The 27,046-nt window shown below is 41.5% G+C and overlaps 1 protein-coding gene across 23 annotated transcripts in view; it reads left to right on the top strand.

Moving 5' to 3' along the window:
* The window catches only part of DISC1 (DISC1 scaffold protein), a 371,616-nt gene that overhangs the window by 82,896 nt on the left and 261,674 nt on the right, over positions 1–27,046 (top strand). The gene's annotated exons all lie outside the window — the stretch shown is intronic.

Here is a 27,046-nt window from a genome sequence, read left to right as displayed (position 1 = left end):
CATTTTAAAATATTGGTCCTATTCTGTCTTCTAACAGTCTGCTCTGGTGATTTTTATCTCATCAACAGGATTATTACACGTTCAGCCACTGTTAATGTTATTCTCAAACTCAGTCTTCCATTCATCTCTCCTTCCCTTCCCTGGCAGGCAGACTTCTTTCTGCAGCCACATCTGCAGCCCAGTGCTGATGTCTGGACAATTAATTCCCTATAGGTCAGTGGTTTCCAGTTTGTGATGGTGACTCCAGGAAGGAAACACACCATGACCCTATGTATACATAGAACAAAAATGCAGCCCATTCTCATATTGTATTTGTTCTAGTCTAGTTCATTAAAAGTGAATGTTGGTCTTCATCCTTTAAATGGATATTGTCACCTGCTAATGGATTGGATCAGTATTTTGCACAATTGCCTTGACACTTCATTTGGCTTTGCACGCTCAGTTGGCACATCCTCTGTGGGGGAACGGGGGCAAGGCTGTTTCCCTGGGCTCTCTCTTGGATGCCCAGGGGCCCTGCCTGCCTGCTTGGGTCCTTGGGGACCCAGAAGTCCTGGTTTTTCATGAAACAAGGGGGCTCTAGGAGAGCCTTTTCCATAATCCTGACTCTACCACCCTGATTTCTTCCTGAGGACTTCCTACTATGTTTGAAGATGGCAGTGAAGTGGCCTCTGGGTTCTAGAATGCTGCAAACACTTAGCCCCAAATGCAACACCAGTTTACCCTTCTTGTAGACATCCCCAAACTTCAAGGTGATTATCTTGAAACCCTTGACCCAGGGGAGGGAAACAGCGTGCAATAACCCCTGTCCTGCAGGAGAGGGGAGGGAAAGAGTTGTCACAGTGCCTTGAGTCTAGCTCTTCCCCCAAAGACAGTCTCTTTTTTTCTTCCTTCCTTTCTTCATCTGTATATAGACACAGGGGCAAAGTTTTCCTGGAATTCCTAATCTTAGCAGTCTTCAGTAAGAGACCTGGCTTCAGAGCCTGTCCTTAGACAGTGAGGTGCTCTGTGTATTTTATTCTTAACTGTGGCCTGTCTACACTCAAGTTTTGGCATTAATCTGAATAATTCCACCTCTCCCCAAGAAGGGAAGGTTCTCAATGGTTATTTTACATCCTCAAGTGTCACTGTCACTCGGTTAGGGTAGTTGTCAGGGTGGTTCTAAGGGCCAAGTATCTAGCATAGCTTTGTAGTTACAAATGAAAAGGCCAACTCCCATTTAATCAGGCACTGTTCACTTTCTGTACAGGATTCAGTTCACATCCATTAGTGCTCTTTGTTGTCTCTGTCACTACAGGAGATTCCCCAGGATCTACAGGGTCACTGTCTGTTTCCAGGATCAGTGAGTCAGTCCCTCATGGCCTATTATGACTCTGTGTGACCACAGAGAGGGTTATGGTTATGTGGAAATGGGATTGAGGAGTCAGCCATCACTCTGCATCAACCACAGGGATGTCCCCAGTGATTAGGCTTCATGGGGATGCCTGAGTCCCTCTTGATGATCAGCCCCAGTGATTCTCATGTTCTGCACCCACAGAATACATCCTGGAATAATGGTGGTTAGGTGGGAAACTGGCAGGACTTGTTTTCTGTTCACAACCCTGCTGACCCAAACAGGATCTGGTCCAGACAGGGTAAAGTGAAGAAACTGGTGCAAACCAGCAGATGGCAACAAAAGCCCTCCCTAGCTGCCTTCCTTGCTCATTAGCATAGGACATCCCACCAGCCCCATAACAGTTTACAAATGCCATGGTGACATCCCGGAAGTTACTGCCCTTTTCCCTGAAAGTTCTAAATAACCCACCCCTCAATTTGCATTACCCCACCCCTTAATTTGCATGTAATTGAAAGTGGGTATGAACACAGTTCCCCAGAGCCCATATATTGCTGACTCTGTGCACGCTGCCTGTGAATTAGCTCTGCTCTGCAAGGAGCAGTACCCTTTATTAAAGATGATCATTGTCTAACACCACTAGTTCGCCCTTGAATTCTTTCCTGGGTGAAACCAAGAACCTTCCTGGGATAAGCCCATTTGGGGGCTTGCCTCTCCTGTGTTGTTGGTATTTTCTCAGTTTGCTGAGAAAAGTTCAGTTGGTGTTGTCTGAGCTGGCTGAAGGCACTAGAGAATTCAATCTATATGCCCGAGAGGGTGACACTGGCTGGTCTCAGGGGTGGTGTCTTTGAGGGAATGAGACTGGTCCTATGAGTGCTGGAGAAACTGCACACTGAAATGCTGTAACCTAGCACTGTTAGGGAGTGGCAGGTAGGAGTAGGAAGCTGAAAGCAGGGCATGGACAGGAAGGAGCACATCCCCTTTCTCTTCCAGCCTTGGAGTCTCTTTGGAGCTGGCAGCAAAGTCAGAAATGTGGTTGGTCTACAGAGGTCCAGCCCTAGCATCTCAAAACAGAAGATACAAAGATACATTTGGACAGGGAGACAATAGCTTAGTAACAGGCGCAGCCCCAAAATAGCATTTTGCTTTTCCATGTTATGAACCAAGTGCGAGAGAACATGAAGGCATGAAGAAGATGGAAATCTACATATCGGCATTATTCCTGATAACACTAACATAGAATGTGGCTTGGGTATATGGCAACAATGGGTTTCCTAATACCAAACCCCAGAACAAGAATTGGCCATGCAGCTGTGGGCAGGAAGGAGCTGCAGGCATCTTTTTTTTTTTTTTTTTCTGAGATATGGCCTTGTAAACCTGAGTTCCTGGAGGAGCAGAGCAAATGAGTGCTGCCCAAGGTCACCTGGCCTCCACCAAGGAGGGAGAGAGGAAGTGCTGAGCTTTACACGCTCAGTCTTATGTCCCAGTTTACCAGTGGGGAAATTCACTCTATCTCCATGGACAGATGAAAGTAGTGGGGTAACAGGGAAAAGCTCTCCTCATGGATACCTAAGGGTAGGGAAGAAGAGCTGTATTCCCTCTCTATGTAATGTAAAGGACAGTATTCTCAAAAGCAGTTGATGCAACAGGGGCCAGTTCTTATAAATTGATAGTATAACTCCAAAATGGGTTTGGGCAAAGGCAGTTTTATAGGTGGCCACATGATCTGGTGCCATGGTATGCCGCTTAACTGCTCTGTCTTAATTCAGGAAGTGGTTTTAGAATACCAAGAGCAGAGAGAGATGGATGGATTGCATCTTCTTTCTAGAAATATCATATCCATAATCACATCCCTGGACCCTCTCTCTTAGCCTGTGATTGAGAAATAGGGGTTAGCAGTGAGATTTTACCCACCCCTGCAAGAATCTAGTATGTAATTATTCAGTATAACTATTCAGGATTACTCATTAAAAGAGGGCTCTCAAGCTAATAGAGTCAACCTTGTAGTAAGGCTGGCGTAGTAATGCAGTTAGTACCTGGTAGTTAGCAATATTCTCATTCTTTTCTTAAAACACGTGCACATCCATGCCTGCTCCTGCTTGTATCCAGGTGTCTGCAGGATAATAAAATGGATGAATTCATAGCAAATGATTATCTGTGGAATACTCAGGAACTCTCTATCATCTCTTGTGTTATAGCTTGTTTTCTTTTCCTTTTATTTTTCATGGATGCCTGTGCTTCTCACTGTATTTTATGTTGCACCCCTATAATGGATTCTTATTTTCTGTTACTGATATTTTTGCTAGTGAGTGCATAAGATAGAATTTAGTGTATCAACATGTCCTGGTAGTCCTCAGAGGGCTTTATGACTTCCAAGTGGTTCAGAACCACTGATTCCTGGGGACCTAAGAGAGGCTGTGCTGCGTGTCCTACATGTGTCAATGAATGGAGGGCAGAGAGCGAGTTAGGAAAGGGGGCAGGATGGATGTTGTACATTTTGAAGAAGTAAGCACTGGACAAGACTGACCATTAACTCCTCCTCTTTTGACAGTCCTCTAGGTGTTGGGCTACACTGAATATAGACTGAGTTTCAGAAAGATGCCCCTTGAGTAGAATTAAATCAGAATCAAGAAGTACTCGAATCCATGACAGCAATCTCTTGGAATCATTTTTGCTTTTGTCTCTTCTACCTGTATTTTAAAAAACTCTTCACAGGGATTCTTTTACAATCATCTGGTTGCACGAGTTGGTCTAGTGTTATTTCTCATATGCAAGATGAGTAAATTGGCTCTTAGAGGGGTTAAATAGGGCCTGGTGTGGAGGTGGCTCACACCTTGTAATCCCAGTGCTTTGGGAGGCTGAGGTGGGAGGATCGCTTGAGCCCAGGAATTCAGGGCTGCAGTGAGCTATGATTGCACCACCACACTCCAGCCTGGGTGACAGAGTGAGACTCTGTCTAAAAAAAAGTGGGGGTAGGGGCATGGTAAAAAAAAAAAAAAAGCCTAAAATTACATAACAGGATTGTTTAGAATGAATCCAAAACTAAAATCTGGGTCTCCTGACCCTTAAGCAGATAATCATTTATTTTTATAATCTTATGCTGAATGTATGATACAATAAATCATTTTTAAAGCTTGATTTTCTTCGTATGCTAGAGGATTTCTTACAAAGATGGGAATCATGCTGCATCCCTTTACAGTGTATACTTGATCATTTTATACATCTTTATAGATTTATCTTTAGGATCACGTTCTGTGCAATCTATGATGTTTATCTTCAAGAGGCTAGCTTAAAGGATGATAAAGACAAGATTTTGTTTTCTGAGAGTGCCTAAAGGGAATGTTTCTTGTTAAAGTGAGCCTGTCTCCTCACTCATTTTAGAAAGCTTAAGTGCCTGTTACAGCATGCAGTTCAGTAGGTACTGGGGAGGCAGCCATCAACAAGACACAGTCACCTGCTGTCTTGAGGGGCTTCTGGCGTAGTCCTCATGCTCCTGGACAGCACCTACCAGGAGCTCCCGTGTGGGTCCGGGAGTTAGACTTTAGTGCCTAGTAAGAGTCATTGAGCTGCCAACTACTCTTATTTTTGAAGCTCATGGGTCTTGGAGCTCTATACTTGGAGTAATATACTTAACCAGTGAAGAGCCAAATGGCCAGGGGTGTGACTGCTTGACATATGAAACCACGTGGTGAACTTTATTGGTTCTACCAAGGACCTGAGGTCTGTCTTCCGTTTGCATTCTGTTACAGTTGCATTTGTCCTCTGGAAAACGTTCTCGTTTAACTAAGTTTGATTTCTGAAATCTGCATGGCATCTGAGGAGTTTGAGAAGGTACTTCAAAATGTGTCCTGCAGAGCCTTCTGCAGTGTATCTTTCAGCTTCTCCTTGGTATTTATAGAGGCAAGCTTGAGTCCAGTACCGATGCAGGTTCACAGGGTGCTAGAAGCATTGCTCTTTATTAGTTATTCTTACCGCTGACTGCTGTTTTGTGATTTCTCTCTATTAACATCGCCTTTGAATCGAAGGTCACTGTTTTATTTGTATTGCTGTTCTTCAGCCAAAAGAAAATAGCTTAATTCTTCTTTGTTCCAAGAAACTAATATTCTAGCATGCTTTATGCCTTCTGATTGTATTTCATCCAAATTGGATGACTCAGGCTAGCGGAAATATTTCATTTAATCTTCTAGGCTTATTTTTTTTTTTTTTGACTAGCTGTTGTATCTTGATACCTTTACGTCTCTCAAAGAATTTAAGCTGTTCCTGCTGCCATGTCACTAGCCAGAGACCAATTTTGTGCTACCCTCTTGGCTTTGGGCCTAACACTGGTGTGTTCCATTTGTCCATTCCAGAAAGGGATATACACATCAATGTGGTTTGCATTATATTTTAAAAAATAATGATGATGATGGTTGCTCGATAGTGCTCCCCTGATACTCTGAATTCCATTAGAGATGAATGTGCTGAAAAATATTCTACAAAAAACCAATTATGTCTTAAAAGATTACAGGCTGCAGCGATTACTGTTAAAAGGGTGAGAGAGCCTGTGGTTTTTGAGCACTGACAAGCAGATACGTCTAGCTAATTTTTTGTGAAAACACCAGCAGAGCAAATTACTCTTGAAAAATCTATTCATAGGAACGAATTAAATGCCATGTCCAGTTTAATAGTGAACACTGACTGCAACAAAAAACCAATAGAGAGAAATAATGACTGGCATTTGAATTCACTCATTTGTATGTTTCCAAAAATAGCCTCAGTGCCAATAGTGTTTGCAGTGTCCAGGAGATACAGCAATCTATTAGATGGTCCAAAACCCTTTGTAGACATGGAGAAGGATACAGAAGCCCATGAAGGAAAAACTAAAAAAGTGACCATTTGGATTTTATTTTTTCCCACATTCCTGCAGCCGGTCACTTTGACCTTTCTTCTTATTTTTATTTTTAAATTTTAGATTCAGGGGTGCGTGTTGTGCAGGTTTGTTATAAGGGTATATTGTGCGATGCTGAGGTTTGGGCTTCTACTGATGCTGTCACCCAAATAGGTAGTGAGCATAGCACCCAATACAAGTTTTTCAATAGTGTAATTTCTACAGAGTTACTGTTAATATGGAATTGGCTCAAGAACCACTGGCTGAATGTATAAATTGGATGATTGCCTGCCAGAAATTTCCCATGGTCCTGTTGGTAGGTGGGGGTAGGATTTGATAGTATGCTATAAAGAATTCTTCTTTTGATTTCTCTCTTAGTTAGACTATACCTAATAAATGTCAATATCCAGTACACAAAATTGGTCATTTACCAGCTGTGCACATAGATTGCTAAGTGGATTGGTCCTAGTCTAAGTAATTAACTCATTTTGGTGATAACTGAACATTTGTCTAAATTCGATTAAAATGAAGAATATGGCATAACTTTTTTTTAATGTAGGAAAGCCTGCCATTACATTTTAAATAAGAGTTTCTTTTTCAGAGTTTACATATTTTTAAATGCCAAAAAAAAAAAAAATCACAGTTTTGTGTGTAGCTCTGATCTATCACATTTCCCTGTATAACCCGAAATGGAAAAATGGAGCTTCTGGGTTCCAGGCTTGGGTTCCTGAATCCCACTCTAATATTTTAAGGATTAAGAAGGGACCTTGAAAGGATATTCTGTTGTAGCCCTGTTTTTAGGCAGTATTGATTCAAGGAAGGCAAGCCCCAAATTGGGGCTTAGCCCATGAGGGTTCTTGGCTTTGCCCAGCAAAGTATTGAAGGGCAAGATGGTGGTAGAAGAAAACAGCTTCGTCGAAGGAGCAGTGTTTTTGAGCACTGACAAGCAGATATGTCTAGCTAATTTTTTGCAAAAACACCGGCAGAGCAAATTACTCTTGAAAAATCTATTCATAGGAATGAATTAAATGCCATGTCCAGTTTAATAGTGAACACTGACTGCAACAAAAAACCAATAGAGAGAAATAATGACTGGCATTTGAATTCACTCATTTGTATGTTTCCAAATATAGCCTCAGTGCCAATAGTGACTGCTCCTGCAGCTCACAGGCAGTTCTGCAGTAATATCTATACCCGCTTTTAAGTATGTGCAAATTAATGTGTAGTTCATGCAAAAATTTCTAGGAAGAGGGTGGTAACTTCTGCATTGTTGGATCATTGCCATGGAAAGGGGCAGAAACTCTGAGGTGTTGCCGTGGCAATAGTAAACTGACATGGCGCGATGGGCGTGTCTTTGAAAAGGTGCTTCCATTACCTCCCTGTTTTAACTAGCCCTCAATTAGGCCTGATGTCCAAGCCCCACCTCTTACCTCTGTATCATTCTTAATACTTTGTTGAATTTTTATCAATATATCAAGGTTATGTTAATTTTGTGCACTGAAAGAGCTGTGAATTTTACAATATTTCCAAATTAACTGGGAAGTGCCACCAAGACATATCTATTGCATTTTTTCCAAAAGCTACTTTCTTGGCACATATTCTATTTGGGCATAATTTTAGCAAGTTGACTTATAAAGGGTCTTTAAATGGAATATTTCTTCCCCTGCCTCACACCCATGGCAATGGCTCTCCCTGACAGTATGCAAACACTGAGCCAAGCACTCTGCTCTCAACAGTTACAATGAAGTCACAAGGTAGATCTAATTTCACTGTCCCTTTTACTGTCAAGGAAACTGAGTCTTAGAGAGGTTCTGAGTTGTTCAAGATAATGAGTAAAGTTGGGGCTTGGCCTGAGACAGCTTCTTCAGAACTCATGCTCTTAAATTCTGACGCTATAGTATGAATACCTTGGACCCCTGGTCAGCCATAAAGTCCTCTTTTGCCTTCCACCGTCATGAGGACTCTCCAAGGTTGTATTGACTTGAAGGCTACATGATAAAGGTGGGTGGATGCATACTTTACAGGTGAGTTTGATGGCACAACAGGCCTTGGCACATAATGATAACTAGCCATCTATGTGCCTGGGGCTATGGAAATACATCACATCTCAAATTTTTTCACAACCTTGTATCTAGTGTATTGATCAGAAAGGTAACCGAGATGAGAAGTTACCCAGCAGGAATTCAGACCCAGCTCTCTGACTTCATAAGTTATGCAAATCAATCCCAGGCAGAATCCTACTTAGAAATGCCTGAAGATACCAGTTGGAAATTATCTTTCATTTCTGAAACTAGAAATTAAAAAAAGTATTTAAACAATGCATAATCATTATAAAAAATGTTGGCATTCAGATATACAGTATAAATAAAAGAAAAATATCCTTTGTAGAGATGGCCACCATTAATATTTCGATGTGTGTCCTTTTTGATGTTTTTCATTGTGTGGCTGAGTGGCATTTTGTCTTTTGCTAATTCCATTGGGTTCTTTGTATTATATCTACTTGGATATGATGTAAGGAATGTTCCTCTTTCTCCAGTACGTGCTTTCAATGCACATATCTTAATAAACAGGGAGAAAGTTGGATAGTTTGCTCTTTCTACTAACAAGTAGAGGTGGTAGCCATGATAGTAGTACTGTGATGGTACTGATGGTGATTGGACTGCTAGTGGAGGAGATAATAGCAGTAGTTGTGGTACCGATGATAGTACAGATGAGAGTGGAGGTGGGGGTGTAAGTAATGAAACAGTGGCAGTGGAGGTGATGGTAGAAGTGGTGGTAGTGGTGATAGGAGTGGTGGTGGTTGTAGCAGTGTTGTTGGTGATGGTGGTAGTGGTAGGAGTGGTGGTGGTGATGGTAGGAGTGGTGGTCGTCATTGTGGTAGGAGTGGTAGTGGTGGTAATGGTAGAAGCAGTGGTAGTTGTTGTAGGAGTGGTGGTGGTGATGGTAGGAGTGATGGTGGTTGTAGCAGAGTTGTTGGTGATGGTGGTAGTGGTAGGAGTGGTGGTGGTTTTAGCAGAGTTGTTGGTGATGGTGGTAGTGGTAGGAGTGGTGGTGGTGATGGTAGGAGTGATGGTGGTTGTAGCAGAGTTGTTGGTGATGGTGGTAGTGGTAGGAGTGGTGGTGGTGATGGTAGGAGTGGTGGTGGTTTTAGCAGAGTTGTTGGTGATGGTGGTAGTGGTAGGAGTGGTGGTGGTGATGGTAGGAGTGGTGGTTGTAGCAGAGTTGTTGGTGATGGTGGTAGTGGTAGGAGTGGTGGTGGTGATGGTAGGAGTGGTGGTGGTTGTAGCAGAGTTGTTGGTGATGGTGGTAGTGGTAGGAGTGGTGGTAGTGATGGTAGGAGTGGTGGTGGTTTTAGCAGAGTTGTTGGTGATGGTGGTAGTGGTAGGAGTGGTGGTGGTGATGGTAGGAGTGGTGGTTGTAGCAGAGTTGTTGGTGATGGTGGTAGTGGTAGGAGTGGTGGTGGTGATGGTAGGAGTGGTGGTTGTAGCAGAGTTGTTGGTGATGGTGGTAGTGTTAGGAGTGGTGGTGGTGATGGTAGGAGTGGTGGTTGTAGCAGAGTTGTTGGTGATGGTGGTAGTGGTAGGAGTGGTGGTGGTGATGGTAGGAGTGATGGTGGTTGTAGCAGAGTTGTTGGTGATGGTGGTAGTGGTAGGAGTGGTGGTGGTGATGGTAGGAGTGGTGGTGGTTTTAGCAGAGTTGTTGGTGATGGTGGTAGTGGTAGGAGTGGTGGTGGTGATGGTAGGAGTGGTGGTGGTTGTAGCAGAGTTGTTGGTGATGGTGGTAGTGGTAGGAGTGGTGGTGGTGATGGTAGGAGTGGTGGTGGTTTTAGCAGAGTTGTTGGTGATGGTGATAGTGGTAGGAGTGGTGGTGGTGATGGTAGGAGTGGTGGTTGTAGCAGAGTTGTTGGTGATGGTGGTAGTGTTAGGAGTGGTGGTGGTGATGGTAGGAGTGGTGGTGGTTGTAGCAGAGTTGTTGGTGATGGTGGTAGTGGTAGGAGTGGTGGTAGTGATGGTAGGAGTGGTGGTTGTAGCAGAGTTGTTGGTGATGGTGGTAGTGTTAGGAGTGGTGGTGGTGATGGTAGGAGTGGTGGTGGTTGTAGCAGAGTTGTTGGTGATGGTGGTAGTGGTAGGAGTGGTGGTAGTGATGGTAGGAGTGGTGGTTGTAGCAGAGTTGTTGGTGATGGTGGTAGTGTTAGGAATGGTGGTGGTGATGGTAGGAGTGGTGGTGGTTGTAGCAGAGTTGTTGGTGATGGTGGTAGTGGTAGGAGTGGTGGTAGTGATGGTAGGAGTGGTGGTTGTAGCAGAGTTGTTGGTGATGGTGGTAGTGTTAGGAGTGGTGGTGGTGATGGTAGGAGTGGTGGTGGTTGTAGCAGAGTTGTTGGTGATGGTGGTAGTGGTAGGAGTGGTGGTGGTGATGGTAGGAGTGGTGGTGGTTGTAGCAGAGTTGTTGGTGATGGTGGTAGTGGTAGGAGTGGTGGTGGTGATGGCAGGAGTGGTGGTGATGGTAGAGGTGGTGGTAATGGTAGGAGGGTTGGTGGTGAGGGTAGGAATGGTGGTGATGGTAGGAGTGGTGGTGATGGTAGAGGTGTTGTTGGTGATGGTGGGAATGGTGGTGCTTGTAGTAGGAGTGTTGGTAGTGGTAGTGAGTGGTGGTGGTGATGGTAGGAGTGGTGGTGATGGAAGGAGTATTGTTAGTGATGGTGGGAATGGTGGTGCTTGTAGTAGGAGTGTTGGTAGTGGTAGTGAGTTGTGGTGGTGATGGTAGGAGTAGTGGTGACTGTGGAAGTGGTGGTGGTGGTTGTAGGAGTGATTGTGATGGTGGTGATTGTAGAAGTGATGGTAATGGTAGGAGTGGTGGTGGTTGTGGCAGTGCTGGTGATGGTGGGAGTCATGGTGGTAGTGGTAGTGGTGAGAGAAGTCATAGTGATGGTGATGGAACGAGGGGTAGTAGTGGTGATGGTGATTGTGGGAGTGGTGGTGGTGGTATGAGTCGTGGTGATATGTGATGGTAGGGGTGGTGGTGATAGTCGTGATGGTTGGGGGTTGGTGATGGTAAAAGTGGTGGTGGTTGGAGTATTGGTGGTGATGATGGCTGAAGTGGTGGTGGGGGGTAGTCGGAATGGCGATGGTGATGATGACGTGACTGCTTGTGGTGATGGTGGGAGTGTTTGTTAGCAGTTTCTGTTGCTCTTAAGCAGAAGGAGACAAACTTATTTCCCTTGCCCTGGACAGTTGTGAGTGAAGATGCCTCCATCCCTGAGTCTAAACCATGAGCTTGGACCACATATATAAGTGATTTACTTTTCCATAGCATCTGTGAAAGCATACTTGTAGAAACAGTGTATAGTTCTGAAAATCTGAGGGTTTAATGAAAAGTAGGAATTCAGTTGGTCATTTATTTCTTTTATTTATTTTTATTATTTTTTTCTTAAAAAATTTTTTATGGTCATTTATTTCTATGGGACATCTGATGATTGACATTTGGTAAAAGAACATTTTATTGTAAATCTGTTTGAAGTGCTGGGGCAGTGAGTATTTTGGAGGGGCCCGTAATCAAGCTGTTTCTTCGGAAGCTTGTGATCCTGAGAAATTTTGTGTTTTCTGTGTTGTCTGTAAACTGGAACGTTAAGCATTGTTTGCAAGGCCTATTAACAGAATGCATGCTCTCTCTTTCTCTCTCTCTCTCTCTTTCTCTGTCACACACACACACACACACACAGACACACACACACACACACACACACGAGCTTGCCCGTCATATGACACACCCAAGACCTGGTGTAAGTACTTTTCCTATTTTAGTCATTCACAACTTAACTAGTTTACTTGGCAAATTCTTGCTGGGGAAGAACACTTGCTTCAAAACCACATATCCCACTGAAATGCGTCAGCAAAGCAACAAATATGTATCAAGAGCAAGGCAATAGGCTAAGTGCTGAGGGGGCAGATATCACAGTTAAATTATTGCTTGTCTTCCAAAATGTTTGTATCATTTCCAGAGGTTTATTTTCCTTTCATATCACAAGAAAATGATTTCCCAGCCTTCTTTCCATACATTGGCAAGCTTAAAATAGAGCATATCTAAAATCCTCTTTGGTGTTCACTGAAAAGATCTACGAGCTATGGAAACCAAGCTTACCCTAAGCTGTTTAGCATTAAGAATTTGAGGAAACCAAATCCATTTTTATGCAAAAGTCTAAGAGTAGCATAAGTAACCTGTAGGTCATTTTAATAATACAATAATTTTCTAAACAATAAACAGCTCAAATTTTGTAGCTGGCTTTTTAAGTGGAGAAATTGAGATAAAGTCACTCATATTCACACTGACTGATTGATTGCCAAAACTCTTAGTTCTTCTCAGGACTTTTTAAAAAACATACTTTTAATAAAAAGTACAGATAATATGTACACATAGTTTTGTATCCTGATTTATCTTGTAATATTAAAATATTTCCTGTTTTCCTAATTGTTCTTTGCCTTACTTGCATACCATTCCATGAGTGGATATACCATAATTTACTTAACCATTCTCCTAGAACTGGATCTGAGGCTGTTTCCATTTTTTGTGAGTATTTTGTTTGCTTCTATTGGCTACTGAATGCTTCCTATGGGAAAGAAGTGGACACGGTGGAAAATGAGTTGATAGAATAGTTTGCATATGTATAAATCGTGCAAATATGTATTTCCAGATAGGTCAGAGTAAAAGGATAGAATCTTTCCTGTAGAAAGAACACAGAGGTTAAGAACATAGGTTTTGAAGTCACACAGACCTTGGCTTTATTTCTGAATCCACATAGTTGTGTGACTAATTTTGAAAAATATCTCAAACTTTCTATAAGCTTCTTTCATTTCCAAAGTGGGAGAAACCACTCTCTGATGGGATCATGGTGAGGATAAAATGATTGATGTGTAGCAATGTACTTGGCACATAGCAGTGCTCATAAAATGGTTGCTATTTTCTGTGCTTATCTTATTCCTCATCCAAACTGAAACATTTATTCATTCATTTACTTTATTTTTATTTTTTAATTTTTTTGAGTCAGGATCTGGCTTTGTTGCCCAGGCTGGAGTGCAGTGGTGTGATATCGGCTCACTGCAACCTCTGCCTCCCGGGCTCAAGACATCCTCCCACCTTAACCTCCTGAGTAGCTGAGACTACAGGCATGTGCCACTGTGCTTGGCTACTTTCTTGTATTTTTTTGTAGAAATGAGGTTTTGCTATGTTTCCCAGTCTGGTCTTGAACTCCTCAGTTCAAGTGATTCTCCTGCCTTGCCCTCTCAAAGTGCTGGGATTATAGGCATGAGCCACTGTGCCCAGCCCCATTCATTTATTTATTCAGCATTTACCATTGGCTGTTGCGTGCCTGGCACTGAGCTTGTTATTGGCAAGACAAAGCTGAATGAGGCTCTGTTTCTGCCTTGTGGATCCCCCAGTATCCAGGGACCCAGAATAAACAGATAGGCAAGACCCTGTGTCACTGAGGAAGCTATAGGAGCAGGTACTGTTTTAGGGATGGCTCTTGGGAAATGTAATAGCAGAAGCCCAGAGGTTGGCACCAAGAGAGATCAAGTTCAGATTCTGCCTTTGGTACTTTCTCACAGTGAGGCCTTGGAAAAATGACTTAAACTTTCCATATTTCACTTTCTGCATTTGTATTCTTACTCCGCAAATTGTTGTGAAATAATATACATATAGGTCTGGTCAGGTAGTAGATGCTCAAAAATGATTATTATGCTTGAAGTCTTCAGTGTCCCAATCGTGGCTGATTTTTTTGAAAATGAGCTCAACAAACTCCGATATTCTGAAATGTCTAAGACTGGCTCGGCTGTGCTCAGCTGTATTAGTCTGAAATACATTTTATTACAGTCTAATTCTCTGCAAAGTGGTCATCTGTGCATCATGTGTATGGTAATGTGGAGTTAGAATATTCAGCTCTCAATGAATTTCATTTATTGGCCATTATGTAAAAACCAAAGAAAAATGACTTATGAAGACGTTGATTGCTTTATAGCTTTAAAAGGCCTCCTAAGAATTAGAATGGCTACACAGCCTCTAAGAATATGATCTACACTGTATATTCTGTCATCCTGCAGACACAACAAGGCAGTGGGAATGGAATCTAATTAGCAGGATGTCTTTATGTGTGAAGATTTCTTGCTGCTTATAAATGCTTATTTGATTATTTATTCATAGATGTTGAAAGCACTTTTCTTTCATTCTGTTTCCTTATTGTCACCCAAGTAACCATCACTCATTACTGATGTGCTAAAGAATAGCATTGACCTTCAATTAAACATTAATAAATATGTTGCAGTAACATAAAAAATAACACTCACTTGCTTTGAAATAGAATGAGATGATGGTTAGCATTTCTATTGCTGAGGTCTTATGAGTAAAACATGTTTGTTTCATAAATGGAATTTATATTATCAATTAGAACATATTCTTCAATGCATTATTTTGCCTACTACTTAGGAATATCTTCCTTTGTTAATTTTGAGGGTTTTTTTATTTCTGCTATTCAGCCATGTTTATAAAATACAAATAATATTTCTAATATTACTATTCTATTAGTCAGATGGGTTCAACCACATTTATTCAGCACCTGCTGTGTGCAGTACACTCGTCACCATGCTGGTTTTAAACCTTTAAGCTAGAAACTGAAATCACATTAACAATGTCTACAGAAACACTGCAGAGGTTTAAAATAAAGAAAAGTCAGAGAAAGGTGAGTTATGTTTTTTTGATCACTGGGCCAAACAGAGGGAGGAGAATAGGAGAGGAGGTTTGCCTAAAGATACAATAGGATTCACATAAATGAGGGGACTTAGAAGAAAAAGGTCACAAATACAGCATTTTTAGGGCTGGGGATATCTATTAATATTTTAAAAACAATTTGTTTTGCAATAATTCTGCCTTAAAAGCCACAAGTATGCTACAAAGAACTCACATATCTCCCTCATTCTCACTCCTGAGCTGGATACACACACCCATTATCAGAACCGTTTTCCGACCACTTGAGAGCAAGCTGCAGTTTTATTTTATTTTTATTTTTTGAGTCAGGGCTTTCTCTTTTGCCCAGACTGAAGTGCAGTGGCCTTGGCTCACTGCAACCTCTGCCTTCTGGGTTCAAGCCATCCTCCCACCTCTGCCACCTGAGTAGCTGGGACTAAAGGCATGTGCCATTGCACCTGGCTAAATTTTTGTAGAGACAGGGTTTTGCCATGTTTTCCTGCGTGGTCTCGAACTCTTGAGCTCAAGGAATCCTCCCACCTTGGCCTCTCCAAGTGGTGGGATTACAGGTGTGAGTCATAATGCTCCATCACTCCTAAGTACCCCGTTGTGTATGTCCCCAAACAAGGACGCTCTCCCATGCAACCAACCTGCAGCTTCCTCCAAGTCATGAAGTCAGCATTAATACAACACTCCTCTCCAGTCTACAGACTCCGTTCCACTTCACAAAGGATCCCAACAATACTCCTTTCTCCTTTCTGACTCAGGAACACACACAGCATGCAGTTGTTGTAGCTCTTTTAAGTTTCCTCCTACTTGAGCAGTTCCTTAGTACTCAGTCTTTCTCTGTCTTCTGTGTCCTTGAAAGTTTTCAGGAGTACAGACCTTACATTCTGTTGGATGACCTTCAGCCTGGGTCCTTCTGATGTTTCCTCATGACTGGGTTCAGGTCATGCAACCCTAATGAGAACCGCCTGGAAATGATGCTGTGCAGTCATGTCAGGTGTCACATAGTGTGGACCCTTCCCACCACTGTGGATGGTAACCTTCGTCATCTGATCGTGGCTGTCTGGTTTCGCCAGCACAAAGTTCCCATGTTTCATTTGATATCTGATCAGTATGTTGTGGGCATGATATTCTATGAGTATTCTGATGCCTACTTCCCATCAAACCTCCATTTCATCATTCTGTTCCAATAGTCAGCATTCTATTAGCATGGATGTGTTGGTTCCTATTCTATTCAATGGTCTGTACTTTATTATTGTGATTTATTTTGATTCTCAAATTTCTTCAAGGTTTCTCTTGTCTTCTATTGACATGTTCCCTTTGACATCAGCCTTTGAGTACTTCTTAATTTTTTGTACAACAGGATGCTGTAGACACATCTGTACTGCCCCTGCTTCAGCCCTGGCCTCAGCCATTTCTCAAAGCTCTGGGTTCCTTGTATGGATGGATGGAGTTTAGAAATCAGGATTTGTGTGCTCGGTGTGCTCATTGTTACTGAGGTGTCACTATTCATAGGCCTTCTCAGTCAGTAAATATAGAAAATGTACATAAATACACACATATACTTCTATAGCTATTTCCATATTCACCTTTGAGTTTGCCTATTAAAAACTAGAAGGGTATACTAATGTTTCCAATTCCAGTGCACGTCATCTGAATTCTTTCTACCCTTCCCCCTTTCCATGATTATATGAACATCTTCCAATACTCAAGAATCTGTCCCTCTTTATCCTCATATCCTTAACTGCTCCATTTGTTTGCATATTTCTCCAGGTAACCTATCTCTTAGTTGTCCCAGCTGTCTTCTCCATCTGCTGCTGTATTCTTCTCAATGTGCCTCATCCCCAGTCCCTGGAGGGCTTATCACCACATATGCTGCCAGTTGTCTGTGTGTGGCAGCCCCTGCATCCTTGGTGATGGTGGGTGGACCACCTGTGTGCTCCTGCACAGACTCCCCACTTACCAGTGGGGCAGCTCACTGCCACCTCTTCTGCACAGAAGGAGAAGAGAAGGCCCATTTATGATTTTGATCCCAGTCTTGGCACTGAGTTCTTCAAAGGCCAGGAATGTGTCTTACTCATCTTTGTAGCCCCACAGGCTAGCAATGTTGATTTACCCAAAGCATTATTAACTGAGTGACACATGAAATAATAAATAAACATGTCATTAGAAAGGTGAAAAATCTTATTTTCAAATACTCTCCTCTCCCAGAGGAACCATTTTCCACATCATCTGTATCACATAGACAAAGTTGGCCACTCTGGGTAAAACTTCCTCTTTTTCCCTTTGAGGTGTGAAATTGACTGAATGTTTGTGCTCCCTAAATTCCTGTGTTGAAACCCTGATTCCAATGTGATGGTGTTAAGAGGTGGGGTGTTCGGGAGGTGACTTGGTCGTGAGGGTGAAGCCTTCATGAATGGAATTAGTGACCTTATAAGAAGAAACCAGAGAGGTAGCTTGTTCCCTTCCTGCCATGAGGAAGCAGCTGCTTGCAATGTGGCAGCTCTCACCACAACCTATGCTAGCAGCTTGATCTTGGACTTCCAGCCTCCCGAACTGTGGGCAATACATTTCTGTTGTTTAGTCTACCCAGGCTATGGTGTTTTGTAATAGCATCCCAAATTGACATAGACAGGAACATCTGTGATGCACCTTTTAGTTGTTTTGTAACAACCAGGATTTAGAAACATCTTGTGGAGATACTGGTCATATTTAGCGCATGAGGCTCTGGCACTCAAGTGGGGTAAGTGATTTGTCAAGTAGGACATGCACAGTCAGTGCCCAAGGTGTTGCCCCGATCTGGGTACCCTGATCCTTAGTGTTGTGATTCTCTGTTCTCCCCAGTGTTGTGCCTCCCCCACATCACTCAGGAGCAGAGGGCTAGTGTGGAGAAGAGACAGGGAGGCTGAGCAAGCTCACTCAAGGTCCTGAATGCCAGGCACAGATGTTTGGACTTTGTGCTGGAGCTCACATGGAGTAATCCAGGCCTTTGAGAACATTTTGTATTACAGGTTGAGTACCTCTTACATAAAATGCTTAGGACCAGAAGTGTTTCAAATTTCCCATATTTTGGGGGAGTTTTAGGGTATTTGCACATATATAATGAGATATCTTCAGGATAGGACCCAAGCCTATACATGAAATTGATTCATGTTTTTTGTACATCTTATACACATAGTCTGAAGTTAATACTATAAAAATTTCAAAATAATTTTGCACATGAAACAAAGTTTTGACTGTGACCTGTCACATGAGGTCAGGTGTGGAGTTTTCTACTTGTGGTATCATGTCAGCACTCAAAAGCTTTCAGATTTGGGGGTATTTCATATTTCAGATTTTTGGATTAGGGATGCTTAATCTGTCACATGTACGAAATTGCTTGGAGTAATGCTGGGACATAGCCGATGTTTCTGCATTTTGTTTATTTATCAGCTTGTGCACATCTGAGTGTTAGGAAGGTCGCTCTGTTGGTGATGTGTAGAAACCACGGAAGGAGTGAGAGAGATCAGGCACTTTCCTTTCTAGGTCCTCGCTACCCTTAGGTCTTGCCTGGGGAACAGCAATGACCCTGTGACTGGTCTCTGGGCTCTGCACTTCTACACTGTGTTCCCAACAGAGCAGCCAGGTGATCCTGTTAAACATGAGTGGGAGTGCCAGTCCTCTGCTCAGAACCCTTCAATGGCTCTCATCTCCCTAGGGTAGACACCAAAGTCCTCTACAATGGCCTACACGGCTCTGAAGATCAAGCCCACTCTCATACCCTCGCTCCCTTGTCTACTGCTTTCCCCTAGGTTCGCCCTGCTAGGAGTGCTCCTTAGATATTGAAGCATGTGTTTGCCTTGTGGCTTTTGCACTCTCTGGGAGCTCCCTCTGCCTGGAATATCTAATTAGTGAATAGAGGTGTCATTTGGGGAACCCAGAGAGCTAGCTTTTATGAAAATGGAGGTATAACACATCCTTATGCTACCCAGAGGTGGTGCTGGCAGGGGAGATGGAAGCCCCCAGTAGCTGAGAGCTGTGAGAGAGGAGATAATTTAGAAAATGGAGATAATCACTGAAGCTGTACAGTTGCTGGTGACCATCTTAATGCCCTTTTCTAATCATAAGATAAAAAATAACTGGGGCTGAGCATGGTGGCTCACGCCTGCAATCCTAACACTTTGGGAGGCCGAGGCAAGAGGATCACTTGAGGCCAGGAGTTTGTGACCAGCCTGGGCAACATGATAAAACCCCATTTCTGGAAAAAAAAAATTAAAAAGCAGAGCCTGGTGGCACACACCTGTAGTCCCAGTTACTTAGGAGACTGAGGTGAGAGGATCGCTTGAGCCCAGGAGTTTGACATCAGCCTGAACCATAACAGAGCCCTGTATTTACAGAAATAAAAATCAAAAAAGCTGGGTGTAGTGGTACATGCCAATAGTCCCAGCTACTCGGGTAGCTGAGCAGGAGGATCATTTGAGCCCAGGAGCTGGAGGCTGCCACTGCACTTCGGCCTAGATGACAGAGCGACACTTTGTCTCTTAAAAAAAAGAGAGAGAGAGGAAATAGTAGCTTTTGATGCCTATACTTTTGAAGGTGAGTAGCAGCATAGAACATAGCTAATCACAGATATTTTCTGTGATAACTTGTATCTTCCTTTGGAATTCACTGTGAATGTAATTTTTGGCAGATGGTTTACCATTTCCAGTGTTTAATTTTGTTGGCTCAGGCTGCATTCTCTGAGAACTTTTCATCTGGCAGCGAACGGGTATAGTTTAGAATATGGTGGATGGCAGAAGGAGGCTAGACTGGGTTTTAAAATTTTTTGGAATTTGAAGACTGTACTTAATGATACTACTAATAATAGACAGTCCTTTTGAACACTTACAAAGTGCCAGGCATGATGCTCAATGCTTTGCATAGATTATCTCCGTTAATCCTCAGAAGACCTTGTGATGTAGATACTATTATTAACCCCATTTTTTACAGAGCAGGAAACTGAAGCTTAGAAAGGTTAAGTAACTTGAAGGTCAGGCAGCTGGAAATGGCAGAGTTGGGGTAAACTCAGCTTTTCTCCTAACTCCTATAGAACAGATCTGGATGCATCTTTACATACATTATGACTGTATCAGGATGCTATTTTAGAGCATATAATTCAAGAACTTCATGGCTTTTCATCAAAGTTTTGATTTTATAGAACAAGAAATAAAGTATTAAGAAAGAAATCATGTAAACATTTGAATGCTTGGTGTTAGTTAAGGAATAAGTACATTTCAGCATTATCCTAGGTCTCGTGAGGCCAGACTCTGCTGCATATTTTAAGTGGGGTGTCTGAATTAGTTCCATAGTAATTTCTGAAGAAGGTGGCACCGACTGAGAGATCTGCTAATTACCTGGGGCTTGATCTTGGACAGATGACCTTTTCTAGTTTCCTTAGAATGAATCGTTGGTACATTCTCTTAGTTTCTGGCTGTGGGTTTCGATGCAAATGGCAAGTTTAAGTCTTTCAATAAGCCCCAGAGACACAAGTTTTCTGCCCTTTCCGCCACCTTTTCACTACTCAGGTGTGTGCTTTGGCGGTGGGCCAGTGCAGGAAAAGAGTTAGGTTGAGAGGTTAACACACTGAGACTTGTGTTAACCTCTGCTGATGTATGATAAAGGGTTTTGTTCAAAATGACAAGCTTGTTGGAAAGTGTGTTTTAATTTAGACTTGAATTCTGTTGAAATGACCTGTATAGCCATAAGAACTTAAAGGACTTTTTGTGATCTAGGGTAGAGACTCTTAAAACATTTTCTCATTATGGCATAAAAAAGAATAATGTTTGTATTGTACACTGGGGTAAGTAGTGGTGCTCATGGCCTGAGGTGATTGCTTGGGATCTTGGCCTGCCCTAAGGACCACCCACGGCCCCAGGGTGAAGAGGATCAAGATTTGAGGGCACCGGCCTGCTAAGGACCACCAGAAGGGAAGCTCTGATGAATAATATCTTAAAACCCAGTCCTTCCGTTTCTGCAAAAATGGTTTTATGAGAAATGTTCTAATTCTTTGGGTATTTGATTTTGAAGTTAAGTTCTCATTAGAATGGATTCCAATTTCTGCAGTTAATTAAAAAATTTTTTTTTTTTACAATTTGATACCAACTCTTTATAAGCAACTAAAATAGAATAAACTTTTTTGTGCGTGTGTGTGTGTGCCAGAAAGCATAGTGCTTTCCATAAAAAACAAAGGTGGAATATATGTAATGGGTGAGACAACCAAAATTTGCCACATAAGGGCCAGTAAGAGAATCCCAACAAATAGCAAAAGTTCATTTTTCCATGACCCATTCATCACAGAACAATTAAAAAGCTATATTAAAGTCAATCTTACTTGCATTTTAGAAATGCATTTCAATTCACCCATGGATCCAACACTCTTAGATAGATAAAGAAGTTTTTATTAACTAACTTAGGAAAAAAACGCTACCTGTTAAACTCATAAACGATTGTTTAAAGAGTATCTGCAGAATTATCCTTTCAATGTTTCCATGTAAAAGAAGTGATAATGAGACACTGATAAACACAATGTATTTATAACTTGTATAACATTTTATTTATGTGCATTTTTTCAGCATTATGAAATATGTAATTTAAAATTTTAAAATAAAAATTATCTTTTTTGTCAATTGATTTTCCCCCATTTAAAAAATTGACAAATAATAATTGTGCATATTTATGGGGTACATAGTGATGCTTCAGTACATATAATATGTAGTGATCAGATCAGGATAATTAGCATATCCCTCATCTTAAACATTTATTATCTTTTTTTTTTTTTTTGAGACATAGTTTTCCTCTATCTCCCAGGATGGAGTACAGTGGCATGATCTTGGCTCACTGCAACCTCCCTATCCTGAGTTCAAGTGATTCTCCTGCCTCAGCCTCTGAGTAGCTGGGATCACAAGCACCCGCCACCATGCCTGGCTAAGTTTTGTATTTTTAGTAGAGATAGGGTTTCACCATGTTGGTCAAGCTGGTCTTGAACTCCCAACCTCAAGCAATCCACCCACCTTGGCCTCCCAAAATGCTGGGGTTACAGGTATGAGCCACCATGCCCAGCCTAAACATTTATTATCTTTTTGTGTTGGGAACATTCAGTATCCTTCCGACTATTTGAAACTGTAAAATATACTATTGTGAATTATGGTCATCCTCTATTGCTGTAGAACGCTAGTACTTATTCCTCCTAACTGTAATTCTGTAACTTTTAATAAATCTTTTCTTATCCTTCACTTCCACCTACACTTCTCAGCCTCTAATATCCTCTATCCTACTTTTTACTTCTATGAGATCAGCACTGATACAGTTCAGATGTTTGTCTCTGCCAAATTTCCTGTTGAAATGTGATCCCCAGTGTTGGAGGTGTTTGGTCACGAGATGGATACCTAGAGAATGGCTTGATCTCTTCCCATGGTAATGAGTGATTTCTCCCTCTGTTAGTTCACATGAGAGCTGGTTGTTTAAAAGAGCCTGGCATCTCTTACTTGTTCCCTCTCTTGCCACATGACATGCCTGCTCTCCCTCAGCCTTCTGCCATGATTGTCAGCTTCCTGAGGCCCTCACTGGAAGCAGATGCCGGCACTAAGCTTCTTGTAAAGTCTGCTGAACCATGAGCTAAATAAATCTTTTCTAAATTACCCAGCCTCAGGTATTCCTTTATAGCAATGCAAAATGGACTAACACAAACTCATTTTAGCTTCCACATATGAATGAAAACATGTTTAACTTTCCGTTCTTGGCTTATTTCACTGAACATAATGTCTTCCATCCATGTTGCCAAGAATGACAGGATTTTCTTAATGGCTGAATAGTATTCCATTTTGTATATATACCACATTTGCTTTATCCATTCGTGTGTTATTGGACACTTAGATTGATTCCATATCTTGACTATTGTGAATAGTGCTGCAGTAACATGGGGATATAGATGTCTCTTTGAGATGCTGATTTCCTCTCTTTTGGATAAATGTCCAGTAGTGGGATTGCTGGATCCTATGGTTGTTGTGTTTGTAGTCTCTTGAGGAACATCCCTACTGTTCTCCATAATGGCTGCACTGGTTTACATTCCTGCCTACACTGTGTAAGAGTTCATTTTTGGGAGGCCAAGGCGGGTGGATCACGAGGTCGAGAGATCGAGACCAACCTGGTCAACATGGTGAAACCCCGTCTCTACTAAAAATACAAAAAATTAGCTGGGCATGGTGGTGCGTGCCTGTAATCCCAGCTACTCAGGAGGCTGAGGCAGGAGAATTGCCCGTACCCAGGAGGCGGAGGTTGCGGTGAGCCGAGATCGTGCCATTGCACTCCAGCCTGGGTAACAAGAGCTTAACTCCGTCTCAAAAAAAAAAAAAGAGTTTATTTTTCTTCACATCCTCACAAGCCTTTTTTTCTTTTTTTGGCTTTTGATAATAGCCAAGGGATGAGATGATACCTCATTGTGATTTTGATTTGCATATACCTGATGATTAGTGATGTTGAACATTACAAAATATATTTTTGACCATTTGTATGCCTTCTTTTGAGAAATGTCTGTTCAGATCCTTTGTTCATTTTAAAATTAGATTGTTTTTCTTTAGTTGAGATGATTCAGTTTCTTGTATATTCTGGACAGTAATCCCCTGTTGGATGGATAGTTTGCAAATATTTTTTCCCATTCTGTAGGTTATCTTTTCACTCTGTTGATTGTTTCTTTCTTTTATTTTTTCGAGACGAAGTCTCACTCTGTTTTTCAGGCTGGAGGGCAGTGTCATGATCACAGATCACTGCAGCCTCTATTTCCCCAGACTCAGGTGATCCTCCCACCTTAGCCTCCTGAGTAGCTGGGACTACAGTCATACACCACCATGCCTGGCTAATTTTTGTATTTTGTGTAGAGATGGGGTTTCATCATATTTCCCAGACTGGTCTCAAGCTCCTGGGCTCAAGTGATCCTCCTCACTTAGTCTCTCAAAGTTCTGGGATTACAGGTGTGAAGCATTGGGCCTGGCCTTGTTGACTGTTTCCTTTGCTGTGCAGAAGATTTTTAATTTGATAAAAATCTCACTTATTTAGTTTTGCTAATATTGTCTGTGCTTTAAAAATCTTATTCATGAAATATTTTCCCAGACTCATGTCCTCAGTTTTCTTATTGTGGTTTTACCATTTTTGGTCTTACCTTTAGGTCTTTGATCCATTTAGAGTTGAATTTTATATGAGGTGAGAGGCAGTGGTCTAGTTTCATCCTTCTCCCTAAGGATATCCAGTTTTCCCAGCACCATTTATTGAAGAGACCTTCTTTTCCCCAATTGGTGTTCTTGGGACCTTTATCAAAAATCAGTTGGCAGTATACACATGTGGATTAATTTCTGGATTCTCAATACTATTTCATTGGTCTGTGTATCTAATTTTATGCCAGTACCATGTTGTTTTGGTTACTATAACTTTGTAACATATTTTGAGGTCTGGTAGTGATACCTCCAGTATTGCTCTTTTTGCTCATGATTACTTTGGTTATTTAGGGTCTTCTGTGGTTCCATACAAATTTTGGGATTTTTTTTTCTATTTCTGTGAGAAATGTCATTGGTTTTTTGATAGCGATTGCAGTCTTATTTTAACAATATTAATTCTTACAATCCATCAGCATGGCTGTCTTTCCATTTGTTTGCATCCTCTTCAATTTCTTTCATCAGTGTTTCGTAGTTTTCCTTGTAGAGATCTTTCACCTCTTTGGTTAAATTTATTCCTATTTTAATATTTTTGTAGTTACTGTGATCTTACTTTCTTTTTCAGCTAGTTTATTGTTCATGTATAGAAATGCCACTGGTTTTTGTATATTAATTTTGTATCCTTCAACTTCACTGAATTCATTTATTAGTTCTAAGAGTCGTTTTGCTAGAGTCTTTAGTTTTTTCTAGATAAAAGAGCATGTCATCTGCAAATGGGGACAGTTTGACTTTCCCCATTACAATTTGAATGTCTTTTATTTCTCTCTCTTGTCTAATTGCCCTGGATAGGATTTCCAGGTATATGTTCAATAAGAGTGGAGACAGTTGGGCATCCTTGTGCTGGTCCATTTCTTAGAGGAAAAGCTTTCAACATTTCCTCATTTGTAAGATCCTCGCTGTGTGTTTGTCATACATGTCCTTTATTACATTGAGGTGCTTTCTTTCTATACCTAATTTGTTGAGAATTTTTTTTATTATGAAGGGATGTTGAATTTTATCGAAAGCTTTTTCTGCATCTATTGAGATGATCATATAATTTTTGCCCTTCATTCTATTGATGAGATGTGTGATGTTTATTGATTTGCATATTTTGAACCAACTTTGCATTCCTGGGATAAATCCCACTTGATCATGGTGTATTATCTTTTTGATGTGTTTTTCTTACCTTTTATTTTATTTTTTTCTTCCGGAATGTTCACAATATGAATATTTATTTGCTTAATGGTACCCTATAAATCTTGTAGGCTTTCTTCGTTCGTTTTAAGTTCTTTTTTGTCTTCCTGTGTTATTTCAGAAGACCTGTCTTTGAGCTAAGAAATTAAGTGTTTTGCTTTGTCTGGTATATGTTGAAACTTTAATTGTACCTTTTATTTCATTCATTGAATTCGTTAGTTGTAGGATTTGTTTGGTTATTTTTTGTGGTGTATATCTCTTTGTTGAATTTCTCATTTTAGATCATGAATGTTTTCTTGACATTATTGAATTATTGATTTGAATTCTCTTGTATTTCACTGAGGTTTTTCTTTTTTTAAGATTTTTATTTTGAATTCTTTTTATGACATTTCACTTATTTCCTTATGATTGGGAAATATTACTGGAGAGTCATTGTTTTCCTCTGGAGGTGACATGTTTCCTTGCTTTTTTATGGCTAATGTGTCCCTATGTTGATATCTATGCATCTAGTGGAAAAGGGACCGCTTCCAATTTTATGAAGTAGGTTTTGTAGGGAAAGACTTATTCATATGGAGTATGTATTAATCTGTTTTTGCATTGCTATAAATAAATACCTGAGACTGGGTAATTTATAAAGAAAAGAGGTTTAGTTGGATCACATTTCTGTAGGCTGTGCAGGAAGCATAGTGGCTTCTGCTTCTGGGGAGGCCTCTGGCGCTTTCTATCATGGTGGAAGGGAAAGTGGGAGCAGGCACACCTCATGGTGGGAGAAGGAGTGAAGAGAAAGAGAGAGTGGGTCAAGGGGCCATGCAGTTTTAGACAACCAGATCTCTTGAGAACTCACTATGCAGTACCAAGGGGGAATGGTGTAAAACAATTCATGAGCACTACATCCCCATGATCCAGTCACCTCTGTATTAGTCCATTTTCATGCTGCTGATAAAGATATGAAGACAGGGCAATTTACAAAAGAAAGAAGATTAATGACTTACAGTTCCACATTGCTGAGGAGGCCTCACAATCACGGCAGAAGGCAAGGAGGAGCAAGTCACATCCCACCTGGATGGCGGCAGGCAAAGAGAAAGATTGGGCAGGGAAACTTTTTCTTGTAATACCATCAGATCTCTTGAGACGTATTCGATATCATGAGAACAGCATGGGAAAGACCTGCCTCCATGATTCAGTTACCTCCCACTGGGTTCCTCCTACAACACATTGGAATTCAAAAAGCTCAGGGCCCTCTCCAAACTGGACTCAGGGCTTGCAAGAACTGCGAGATTCTCCTTTTTTAAGGACTGCAGGGGTTTGCTGTGTAAGTAGGCATTGATGAGGTCCTTCTGTTTATCTTTTCCATGCAATGAGATGTCCCGCCTGACTCCAGGCAGATTCAATCTGTGCAGGGGATACAGGGCTGCAGAGGCTGAGTGCCTGCATGCTGCCTCTCTGGACTGCCAATCCCCACAGGTGCATCTTCACTCCCCCACTGTACTTCAGCACCCTTCTTCAACACTCCAGTCAACTCTTGGCTGTTGATGCATTGCCTTGGTCCTTTTGGTGGGTGGTGGGGGCAGGCAGAATGCCAGTCATCTCTAATCAACCATTTTGCTGACATCACTCTTCCAAATGATCTGGAGTTTATTTTTATCCAAAAATGTACTATAAGGATTCTATATTTACACTGTGCTAGGAGACTAAAGGTCATTAAAATATAATAGA

Source organism: Callithrix jacchus, chromosome 19, assembly GCF_049354715.1.
Source record: "Callithrix jacchus isolate 240 chromosome 19, calJac240_pri, whole genome shotgun sequence".
Taxonomy (NCBI): Eukaryota; Metazoa; Chordata; class Mammalia; order Primates; family Cebidae; genus Callithrix; species Callithrix jacchus.
This window is presented reverse-complemented; position numbering and strand designations above follow the sequence as displayed.